Source organism: Heterodontus francisci, chromosome 11 (assembly GCF_036365525.1).
Source record: "Heterodontus francisci isolate sHetFra1 chromosome 11, sHetFra1.hap1, whole genome shotgun sequence".
NCBI classification, from domain to species: Eukaryota; Metazoa; Chordata; class Chondrichthyes; order Heterodontiformes; family Heterodontidae; genus Heterodontus; species Heterodontus francisci.
In genome coordinates, this window is record NC_090381.1 from 39,078,229 (window position 1) to 39,090,934 (window position 12,706).

Here is a 12,706-nt window from a genome sequence, read left to right on the forward strand (position 1 = left end):
GTGCAAGTTGGTGAGTAGAAAAAGAAAAACTTAGAACAGACCAACAGTAAATACAAAAACAGAAATGCTGCAAATACTCAGCAGGTCAGACAGCAACTGTGGAGAGAAAAACAGAGTTAATGTTTCAAGTCTGTGACTTTTCATCAGAACTGATGAAAGGTCACAGACCTGAAATGTTAACTCTGTTTTTTACTCCACAGATGCTGCCATTTCCAGCATTTTCTGTTTTTGTTTCAGAGTTCCAGCATCCACAGTATTTTGCTTAACAAATGGTAAATACCTCTAAATAAATATAAATGGTGGTGCAAGCTAGGAATTTATGGATAATATTTTATTAAATTAATAATTTAAACTAGTTAAATTGGCTAGTTTAAACAAAATAAAATAAACTAAGTGAATTCATTACATAAAATTTAGTTAATTAAATATATATTAAACAAGATTAGACAGAGATAGCAATGCAGGCGGAATGCTGTATCCGCAGCATATAGGAATTTGTGAAGGCCAACTTGATGTGCAGTGTCTGCAACGTAAGAGACTACGGCTCACAGTTGTTGATCTGAGGTGCAGACATTGTGATGCAACAGGAGGGCGAGAGTTACTTGGATGTTTTTGACCTAGGAAGTAGTCATATCTCTTATGTTAAGTAGCAGTTTAGATTTGGTTAGTGGTCAGGGACAGGAGGTCGTCACTGTAATTCAGGTAGGTGGGGGAACCTCAGATGCAGTGATACAGGAGCCTCAGCCTTTGCCATTGTCTAACAGGTATGAAGTGCTTGCCAATGGTGTGGATAGGAACAAAGACTGCAAGGAAAAGTGACCATGGCATCGAGGTAAGCAGGCCATTCAAGGGGGTAGAATAAAAAGGAATGTGGCAGTTATAAGGGAAAATATAGTCGAGGCTTAGATACTGTTCACTACAGCCATGACCAGGCATCCCAAAGGCTGTTCCGAAGAAGGGTCACTGACCCGAAACGTTAACTCTGCTTCTCTTTCCACAGATGCTGCCAGACCTGCTGAGTGATTCCAGCATTTCTTGTTTTTATCCCAAAGGCTGTGCTGCCTTCCCAGGGTAAGAACATCTCCTACTTGGAACTTGAAGAAGTAAGAGGAGGATCCTGTTGTTGTCATCCACATAGGAACCAATGGCATAGGCAGAACTAGGAGTGAGATTCTGCTGAGGGAGTTTAAGGTGCCAGGGACAAATTACAAAGCAGAAGCTCAAAAGGTAATAATCTCTAGATTACTACGTGAGTCATATGCAAATTAGCATAAAGACAAACAGATTCGAGGTTTAAATGTGTGGCAGAAGGAGTGGTGTGGAAAGTGGGGATTTCAAATCATGAAGCACTGGCATCAGTACTGGGGAAAGAGGGAGCTGTTCCATTGGGACAGACTCCACTTAAACTGTATTGGGACCAGTGTCCTGAAGAATTGAATAAACAGGATGGTAGATAAAGCTTTAAACTAATAAGGGGAAAGGACGGTTCAGTTAAGGGTAAATCTATAACTCTGAAGAGAAAAGTTAAGTCTGTAGAGTAGTGTAGTTATTTGGTAAAATCAAGCAGAGTGTGTGAGAAAGGGACAGAAAGTTTAACAATGGTAATAGTGGGCGGCACAGTGGCGCAGCGGTTAGCACCGCAGCCTCACAGCTCCAGCGACCTGGGTTCAATTCTGGGTACTGCCTGTGTGGAGTTTGCAAGTTCTCCCTGTGTCTGTGTGGGTTTTCGCCGGGTACTCCGGTTTCCTCCCACCACCAAAAGACTTTCAGGTTGATAGGTAAATTGGCCATTATAAATTGCCCCTAGTATAGGTAGGTGGTAGGGGAATAGAGGGACAGGTGGGAATGTGGTAGGAATATGCGATTAGTATAAATGGGTGGTTGATGGTCGGCACAGACTCGGTGGGCCGAAGGGCCTGTTTCAGTGCTGTATCTCTAAATCTAAAATCTAAATCTAAATAGAACATTACTGGCTAAGACCATATCAGAGAAAAATAGTAAAACAAGTTAAAACTAAAATGCTATATATGAACATGTAACACGATGGATAAACTAATGGCACAGATAGAGATAAATGGGTTTGATCTTATAGTCATTACTGGGACGTGGCAAGTTAATCAAAGTTGGGAACTAAATATTCCAGTGTACCTGACTGTTAGGAAAAAAAAACAAAATGGAAAGTCGGTAGATGGCCCTGATGATAAAGCATGAGATAATGGTAGCAGTGAGAAAAACATCTTAGCCTAGTAAATCATCATGTAGAATCATTATGGGTGGAGCTAAGAAATAACAAAGGGCAGAGAACACTGGTGCAAGTAGTCCGTAGCACCCCTGACAATAGTTACAATGTTGGACAGAATACAAATCAGCAAACTAGAGGAAAATATAACAAAGGTACTGCAATAATCCTGGGGGGCTTTAATCTACTTAGAGACTGGGCAAATCAAAGTGGCAAAATTGGTTTGCAGGCTGAGTTCATGGGATCGATACAAGAAAGTTTTCTAGAACAATATGTTGAAGAACCAATGAGGGAACAAGCTATTTTAGATCTAGTATTATGTAACGGAACAGGGCTAATTCATAACCTAATTCATTAAGGAACATCTGGGGAAGAATGATCATAAAATAGTAGAGTTTCATATAAGGTTCGAGAGTAATGTGGTTAAGTATGAAACCAGGATCTTATATTTAAACAAAGCCAATTATGGAGGTATAAGAGGTGAATTGGCTGAAGTAGATTGAGAAATCGAATTATAAGATATGACAATAGATATGCAACGGCAAAAGTTTGAAGAAATAATTCATAATTCTCAATGAATATACATTCCCTTGAGGAATAAAATCTCCACAGGACAAAGTGTTATAATTGTGCAAAAATGTGGTTGCAGATGGAGTATAATGTGGATTAGTGTGAAATTCACCACTTTGGTAGAAAGACTGGAAAAGTAGAATATTTTTAACCCTCAAAAGGTGAGAATCTAGTAAATGTTGAGATTCAGTGGGATTTGGATCTCCTTGTACATGAGTCACAGAAAATTAACATGCAGGTACAGAAAGCAATTTGCAAGGCAAATGGTATGTTAGCCTTTATTGTGAGGGGATTGGAGTGTAAGAGTAAGGAAATCTTGCAGCAATTCTATAGGGCTTTGGTCAGATCTGGAGTACCATTTATCGATTTGATCTCCTTACTTAAGGAAGGACATAGTTGCCTTAGAAGGGATGCAAGCAACATTCATTAGATTGATTCTTGGGATGAGAGGGTTGTACTATGAAGAAAGCTAGAGTAGAATCAGCCTATATTCTCTGGAGTTTAGGAGAATGAAAGGTGATCTCATTGAAACACATAAAATTCTGAGAGGACTTGACAGGGTTGATGCTGAGAGGCTGTTTCCTTGGCTGGAGAGTCCAGAACTAGGGGTCATATTCTTAGGATAAGGGGTCGACCATTTAAGACTGAGATGAGGAGAAATTTCTTCAGTCTGAGGGTTGTCAATTTTTGGAATTCTTTACCTCAGAGGACTGTGGATGCTCAATCTATGAGTATATTCAAGACCAAGATTGATAGATTTTTGAGCACTCTAGAATATGGGAGCAGGGCAGGAGTTGATGTAAAAGTTGTCATTGGTTTAACAGATGTAGCAGGTACACAGATCACTGCCAGTGCCTGTGTTTTAGTATGCGACAGCGAACCTCCATTCTAAATGGGAATCATGAGAAGTCCAAAAAAAAAGGTTGTTCCTCCTTTCCTTATGGCAGTGTTACCAGCCCTCCAATACATTACTCAAAGGGCCCTCCTTAGCATAAGCCTACATTATGAATGTCAGGTTAATTGGGGGTACGGAACAGCATTACAGTTGAGCACAATCCGATCCTCAGCTGACGTCCATACACATGCACTTTCCAACAGGACCATTGCGGAGTGATCAGAAGGGTCTATCGTGATTGGTTTTGCTTCTCTTCCAGAAAAATGCATTGAGGCCAATTTTCACAACCTCACTGCTGTCCTTTTGAGAATTTGCACGTGTTCAGGAAGTATTAGTCGCTCCTTAATTGCCTACTCTTGAAAACATGCACAGCCCAGCGATCTCATTATCATTCCAAACCTAACTCACCTTGAAGAACATCAAATCTTAAGAAAATAAACACAAACTGAAACATTATTGTTCCTATTTCTGTTTAGTGCTTTTTTAGACAGCAAGCATGGGTGACATTATCAGAAGAATTGGCAAGAAAGATTCATTCAACCCTGCAGTGTAAGGAAAGCAAATATCAGTAAGTCATTACCCATTGGGATCGTATTATTTCAGTAGTGTGTGTATACATTAACTTAGATTGAGCTCATCTCTGACTAAAAAAAACATTTCCCCTAATGAAGTCATCAACAATCATCAAAATGAACAGTTCTTTTGCAATGCATCAATTTTGTAATGAGATTGAGGTAGATATGGCTGGAGATAGCCCCATTTCAGCCTTGAGATGAGGACAAAGACTGGTCTTGGGTCACAAGATGGGCATACTATCTGTCAATGAACAGAAAATCTTTAGGGCTGGATTTTCAAAGTGGAGGCAGGAAACAGGAGCCTGGTCTGGTTTTTGATCTGAAAACTGCCTCCTCTGGGAGGTTGATTCCGATTGCAATTTTGAAGTGGAAAAGCCTTAATTGGTATGGGAGGGAGTTACCCTGGGAATCCTCAACATTGACTCAGGATCCCATGAAGTCTCATGGCATCAGGTCAAACATGGTCAAGGAAACCTCCTGCTGATTACCACCTACTCCGCCCGACCCCGCTCAGCGGATGAATCAGTACTTCTCCATGTTGAACACCACTTGGAGGATGTACTGAGGGTGGCAAGGGCACAGAACGTAATCTGGGTGGGGGACTTCAATGTCCATCACCAAGAGTGGCTCAGTAGCACCACTACTGACCGAGCTGGCTGAGTCCTAAAGGACACAGCTGCTAGACTGGGTCTACGGCAGGTGGTGAGGGAACCAACAAAAAGGAAAAACATACTTGACCTCCTCCTCACCAATCTGCCTGCCGCAGATGCATCTGTCCAAGACACTACTGGTAGGAGTGACCGCCGCGTAGTCCTTGTGGAAACGAAATCCCGTCTTCACATTGAGGATACCTGCCATTGTGTTGTGTGGCACTACCACCGTGCTAAATGGGATAGATTTCGAACAGATCTAGCAATGCAAAACTGGGCATCCATGAGGCGCTGTGGACCATCAGCAGCAGCAGAATTCTACTCAACCACAATCTGTAACCTCATGGCCCGGCATATTCCCCACTCTACCATTACCATCAAGCCAGGGGATCAACCCTGGTTCAATGAATGATGCAGGAGGGCATGCCAGGAGCAGCACCAGGCATACCTCAAAATGAGATGTCAAACTGGTGAAGCTACAACACAGGACTACTTTCATGCCAAACAACGTAAGCAGCATGCGATAGTCAAAGCTAAGTGATCCCACAACCAATGGATCAAATCTAAGCTCTGCAGTCCTGCCACATCCAGTCATGACTGGTGGTAAGCAATTAAACTACTAACAGGAGGAAGTGGCTCCACAAATATCCCATCTTCAATGATAGGGGACCCCAGCATATCAGTGCAAAAGATGAAGATTGTTGCAAATTCTTCAGCCAGAAGTGCCAAGTGGATGATCCATCTCGGCCTCCTCCTGAAGTCCCCAACATCACAGATGTTAGTCTTGAGCCAATTCAATTCACTCCGCATGATATCAAGAAACAACTGAAGGCACTGGATACAGCAAAGGCAACGGGCCCTGACAACGTTCCAGCAATAGTACTGAAGACCTGAGCTCCAGAACTTGCCACGCCCCTAGCCAAGCTCTTCCAGTACAGCTACAACTCTGGCATCTACCCAGCAATGTGGTTTCAGTACAGCTACAACTCTGGCATCGACCCGGCAATGTGGAAAATTGTCCAGGTATGTCCTGTACACAAAAAGCAGGACAAGTCCAACCCAGCCAATTACCGCCCCATCAGTCTACTCTCGATCATCAGTAAAGTTATGGAAGGTGCCATTGACGGTGCTATCAAGCGGTACTTGCTTAGCAATAACCTGCTCCCTGACGCTCAGTTTGGGTTCTGCCGGGGCCACTCAGCTCCTGACCTCATTACAGCATTAGTTCAAACATGGACAAAAGAGCTGAACTCAAGAGGTGAGGTGAGAGTGACTGCCCTTGACATCAAGACAGCATTCAACCGAGTATGGCATCAAGGAGCCCTAGTAAAACTAGAGTCAATGGGAATCAGGGGGAAAACTCTTCATTGGTTGGAATCATATCTAGTGTAAAGGAAGATGGTTGTGGTTGTTGGAGGTCAATTATCTCAGCTCCAGGACATCACTGCAGGAGTTCCTCAGAGTAGTGTCCTGGGGCAAACCATGTACAGCTACTTCATCAATGACTTTCCTTCAATCATAAAGTCAGATGTGGGAATGTTCGCTGATGATTGCACAATGTTCAGCACCATTCCCGATTCCTCAGATACTGAAGCAGTCCATGTAGAAATGCAACAAGACCTGGACAATATCCAGGCTTGGGCTGATAAGTGGCAAGTAACATTTGTGCCACACAAGTGCCAAGCAATGACCATCTCCAACAAGAGAGAATCTAACCATCTCCCCTTGACATTCAATGGCATTACCATCGCTGAATCCCCCACTATCAACATCCTGGGGGTTACCATTGACCATAAACTGAACTAGAATAGCCATATAAATACCGTGGCTACAAGAACAGGTCAGAGGTTAGGAATCCTGAGGCAAGTAACTCACTTCCTGACTCCCCACTACCTACAAGGCACAGGTCAGGAGTGTGATGGAATACTCTCCACTTGCCTAAATGGGTGCAGTTCCAACAATACTCAAGAAGCTTGCCACCAACCAGAACAAAGCAGCCCGCTTGATTGGTAACCGATCCACGAATATCAAAATGATTCTTGACAACGCAGCTGGCAGCTGACGTCATCAGACTGCGCCAATCTGCGCACGTACGCAGGCGGGCTCCTGCTATCTGCGCATGTGCTGCATTCTGCATTGCCAAACTGGTTGGCACATGTGCAGATGATGTCATCGCGTAACGCGGTGGGAGAGCGGTGGAGGGAGAAGTGGGTAGAGAGCGGGGGTGGGGGAAGCAGGGAGAGAGAGGAGGTGGGGGAAGCGGGGAGAAGGTGGGGGAAGCGGGGAGGTGGGGGAAGCGGGGAGAGAGCGAGGGTGGGGGAAGTGGGGATGGGGGAAGTGGGGAGACAGCGGGGGTGGGGGAAGCTCCCTCCCTCCCTCCCCGGCCCACTCCCTCCCTCCCTCCCTGGCCTGCACCCTCCCTCCCTCCCCGGCCCGCTCGCTCCCTCCCTCCCTGGCCCTCTCGCTCCCTCTGGCCATTGTGTGCCGCCATGTGTTTACGTTGCCTTTGTGTGATTATTTGAGTAGCGCCATCTTTAGTCCTGGCAGCTGCCGGAACGTCGCAGATTGTGATGTTTTAGTGGCACAGGCTGCATTTGCGCATGTGTGACTGCAGCGCCACCTAGTGGTTGCATAGTCAGCAAACGCAGCCCACAGGCATTCACTCTCTCCATCACCGACGCACAGTGGCAGCAGTGGCACCATCTACAAGATGCACTGCAGCAATGCACCAAGGCTACTCAGGCAGCACCTTCCAAACCTGCAACCTCTACCACCTAGAAGGACATGGGCAGCAAATGCATGGGAACACCACCACTTGCAAGTTCCCCTCAAAGTCACACACCATCCTGACTTGAAACTATATCACCGTTCCTTCATTGTCGCTGGGTGAAAATCCTGGAACTCCCTTCCTAATAGCACTGTGGGTGTACCTACCCCACATGGACTGCAGCGGTTCAAGAAGGCAGCTCACCACCACCTTCTCATGGGCAATTAGGAATGGATGCCCACATCCCATGAAACAAATTTTAAAAAAATGTCCTCAGAGCCAGTGGGATTGAAAATGGCAGCAGGTCAGATCAAGTGTGGGGCTCATGTGGACTCCTACAGCAGCCATCACTGAGGCTGCTGGTTCCCCTGCAAGAGAGATCTGCCTTCCACAGCACCAGAGGGAAGAGAAATGTCACAGGGGAGCTGGAGGCCTGGTACTAGAGGCAGGGCAGAAACTCGTCGATGCCCACCTGAATCTAATGCTGGTGGTCGTGAGGGAGAGGAAGGAGGTTTTCTTCCCGGAGGGTGGCAAGAGGAGGCCACCTCGTCGTGCAGCAGGAGAACCTCTCTATCTCGTGTTATCCTCCTTCGCCCCCTCTTCCTCCTCCTCCTCTCTAACCTCCTTTTCTCCCTCGATGAGCTGTCTCCTTCCAGGGCCTCACTGTCCTGAAGGTTCATAATCTCTGGAGGGCCATGATATGCAAAGCGGAGCAGACTGCCACAATGACCGAGACTCTGGCAGGAGGGTATTGGACTGTGCCACCCAACCGATCCAGGAACCAGATTTGCATCTTCAGAAACTCAATGGTCTGCTCAATGGTTGTTCTACTGAGCAGGTGGCATTGGTTGTTTTGCCTGTGTCTCTGTCTGGGGCTCACATAGAGGGGTCAGTAGCCATCTTTTCAAGGGATTTCCCTTGTCCCCTTGGATCCACCCACGCACTTTGGGAGATGGAGTGAAAATCTGAGGCAGCTTTGACTGGCAGAGGATGAAGGAGTCATTACAGTTGCCAGGAAAGTGAGTGCAAACATGGAGGAAGTTGAAGGTTGAAGGAGTAGAAGATCTTCCTGTTGATGGATCTCACTGGTTGGTCACTGCGTACCTTGATCGCCACGTGGGTATAATTGTTGATGCCCTGCACCTGAAGGAATCCATCGATTTCATCAAAACCCAATGCCCTCTGTGCCACGCAGGCCCAAATGTGTCATAGTGGGTGTAGTGCCCTGCCTTCCTGAAAAGGACGTCTGTGACCTGCCTGATGGCCTAATGAGATGCTGACTGTGAGATGTCACCTAGATCCACAACTGATCCTTGGAACAATCCCATTGCATAGAAATTTAGGGTGACAGAGACATTGACAGCTGCAGTAGGGGACTACCATAGAGGCTGTGAGGCCTCAGGTCATTGTGGATCAGAGCACTCAGGACCGAGACCATCTGCCTGGATAGACGCAGCTTCCTACAGCACTGGCACTCTCTCATTTGCAGATAGCTGACTCTTTGGCTGTGCACTCAATGTCTTGGGTAGTGCCTTCCTCCCCTTGCAGCCCCCTCTGTGCTCCTCTGGCCTCCTGCTGCCCAGGAGGTTACATATGCCGCAGCTATTCCTAGCTGCCCTGTCCAATGTCAGAGCTGCCTGTTCCCATCTGACCTTTGTCAGATGGGCCTTTGACGCTCAGCAGTCATTGCAGTGCCAACCCTAGCTGCCACAGTGATGCCAGCGGGCTCACTTCCCTTTTCGGTCTCATGTCAATCTCCAATGTAACATTTAACTCCTACATCTGCAACTCAGTGAGACACATCTGAGGCAGCTAAGCTTCATTTTCTGCCTCTGCTTTAAGTTAAAGAGCCATTTCCATTGCCCTCATCTCCCTCCACAATGCTCACGTCCTCACTACCCTGCCGCGATCCCCCATGGCGTTTTCCCTGTTCCCAGTATTTAAAAGTAGCTCCCTGTTCCTGACAAGCCTGTTAATGAGTTCTTTAATGAGCTCAACAGGCAATTAATTGCACGCGGGTCCTGACCCGTTCCCTCCCTCCGGCTGAAGTTTAAAAATAGAATCGTATTCTGGAGGCAGCAGGACCAGTGCCACCCTCTGAGAACGCGATCTTCAAATCACGCTCACTGCTGTCCCTGCTCTCAGTGGGGATTGCAAATCCAGCCCTGAGCATTTAGATAACTCTGATGATTGCATTGTGACATGAAGTGTTAACTGAGGTCCTTTACTTTATTAATGTTCGAAAGCAAAACAAAATCCATAAACTCATTAATAAAGATACAACACTTTAATTTAGACCAGTTCTTCATCCCAGGAAGATCATAATACGTGGGGGGGAAGAGTTCTTCTGATCGTACACTGTTTAGCATATTTATGAAATTGCTTTGTGCACTACTTTTATGCAACCATTAATTCATTGCTCATAAATGTGTTGATAACAGCATTAAAATAATGCACACAAAATGGGCTGGATTTTACCAAGCCCATGACATTGGGCTCCATGGTGGTTGGGGGGGGGGGGGGGTGGGGGGGAGGGGGGTGGAACATTGTTCCAGCAGAGGCCCGCCATGGAGGCCGACACTGGGAGGACCCAGTCCGATCCTCCCGGCGGCAGCAAGGCTCCGCAACGGCACCTCCGCCCCCCCCAGCTGCTGGTGACGGGAACTGAATGACAATATTTAAATGAATGGGATGAATAAATTTAAATAAGCTTACCTTTAATCTTCTGGGCCCGCCACGATCCTCAGTACAGCATGGCGGCCGGCACTCCTGTGCCTTCAATTCCTCGTCTGGGGAAAGCCGGTGTGACACAGGTGGGGTGGGGGGGCGGGGGCTGGGGAGGTGTTAAGATTTTCAGTGCGTGAGGGATGGGGGAGCGTGGTCAAATAAACATAATAGGTATAGGGGGTGAATTTTAAACTTTGTGCAGTCTGGAGGCGATGGGGGAGGGTCAGATTTAAAAGGTAAGTGTTTTGGGAGAGAAAGGGCAAATAGTCGCGCGGGAGATTGCGGCGGCCTGTGGGCCCCCATTTTCTGAGCTCGCTGTCCAATCTCCAGTCCTATATATTAACTGGTGGGTTACTAGAGGAGATTAAAGAACTATACATCCTAACTGAAATTGTGCCATTCACTTCACAATGGCAGCTAAATCTTCATCCCTTCATTATTTTTCCACTCACCCATCTACCATGTTACTAACTACGAGTACGTAAATAATGCAGCCAGAGTGGGACAGCTGGAAGGCAGTAAATAATGTAGCAGTAAAGGGCTAGCGGATATCAACAGATAATCCTGCCAATCTGTTCCTGCTGCTTTATTTATTTTCACTCTGCCCATTCCAAGGAGCAGCAGTAATCTTAGTGGAAAAGGGGGCCGATCTCTCTGAAATCAAGCAACAAAATGAGGCAGAAAATAAGGACAATTTACATGTTGAGAAAATAACATGAGGGCTTAAAGAACTTGGGAGAAAGTTATTTCAGATATACAGAAAGAAAATAAATAACTTGCATTTATATATATGACTATAGGACGTCCCAAGGTGCTTTTCAGCCATTTTTTGAAATACAATTATTGTTGTAGTGTGGGAAACAGCAATGAGATATTGACCAACTGTTTTGCAGATTTTGGTTTAGGGATAAATGTTGGTCAGGACACTGTGGGGGAACTTGCCTCCTCTTTGAATACTGCCATGGAATCTTTTCTACAATTAATGAATATTAAATAAGCATCAAATATATATATATAATATCCCAACATTCTGCCATGTGTTTTCATTGACTCAGACCACACTTCAATTCTGTATGTATTGCATATCAGTTGTTGTCAGACCATGCTTGCAATTTATGCTGAAATGCCAGGCCAGAACACAACATTTCTTGCTCACTTTCTAGGTTTTTCAATTCCTGGGTAACTTACATGTATTTTTGAAACATAAAGTTTTCTCAGGCTGGCAGGCCCAAGAACTTTTGGCTGTTGAAGCTGAGGTCTTCTCAGTAGCCAATTCATTTTGTAAACCTCCGTACCAATGTAGCACAGATTTTCAACTTTTGCAATGATTGCTTTTTCTCACTTTTTGTTATTGTTTATAATAGCTCCTACACTGATGTTAGCTGAATGCTCTGCTTTTCTGCAATGTGTGCCTAGTCTTTAAATACATCAGCATATTTCTCTGTCATTTTTAGGCACTTACTGTTCATGACTAGACTGATTTTTTTTCCATCAACTTTAGCATGCTTGAAGTCCAAGGAGTGGATGTGCTCCCTGTTCCAATATTTACATTTACACTTTCCTATCAGTTTGAGGTTTTGGCCAGTATACAAGACCAACATTACTTTAGACTTGCTCAATTTTGCTCTTAGCCTCGTACAAATTGACTATGGCAGGCCATTACATTTAGCTGCTGTGTCTAGCTATAAATAAATAGTCCTGTCACTCATTTTAAGATTTGATTATCCATTCAAAGTCGCTTTCTGTCTCAATTACACCTTAAAGAAATCATTTTCACTCTTGAAATTAGGCACCTTTTAAAAATTATTTTCTTGCCGAATGGCAATGCTTTTACTTTAGCTGTGAAAATTATTTTTTGCAATTGATACATCTTTGTCCAGCTGTTGGACATTTTTGCCTTGCATGCGATTTAACACGATCCATGATCTGCTGTTAATGAGATTGATACAATTTTTGTAATAGTTTCTGTTTCACTTACATTAGTTGCACGACTGTTTGAATTGTTTAGGTATTATAATTGTGCTTTGCTCTTCTGCTTTCTTTAGATTTAGGCTTTTTTTTTACTCTTGTTAATCTAGCTCTGATTTGTTCATCTGTGACAATGAGTTTAATTTACCCTGTAATGAGGGTCATTAAGAGATCTATACAAGAACTGGACTGTTTACACAAATCTGTTATGTATTGATTTAAAACTTGGTATTCAACATATATTCATATGTAACTGTTACGACTAGGTGAGAAAGAGGTCCAGGGTTCCCTCTTAGCCTTCACCCGGTCTTACCG

General features: G+C 44.9%; 1 protein-coding gene across 1 annotated transcript in view; it reads right to left on the reverse strand.

The window, feature by feature from the left end:
• Positions 1-12,706, reverse strand: part of epha4b (eph receptor A4b) — a 426,015-nt gene that overhangs the window by 58,513 nt on the left and 354,796 nt on the right. The gene's annotated exons all lie outside the window — the stretch shown is intronic.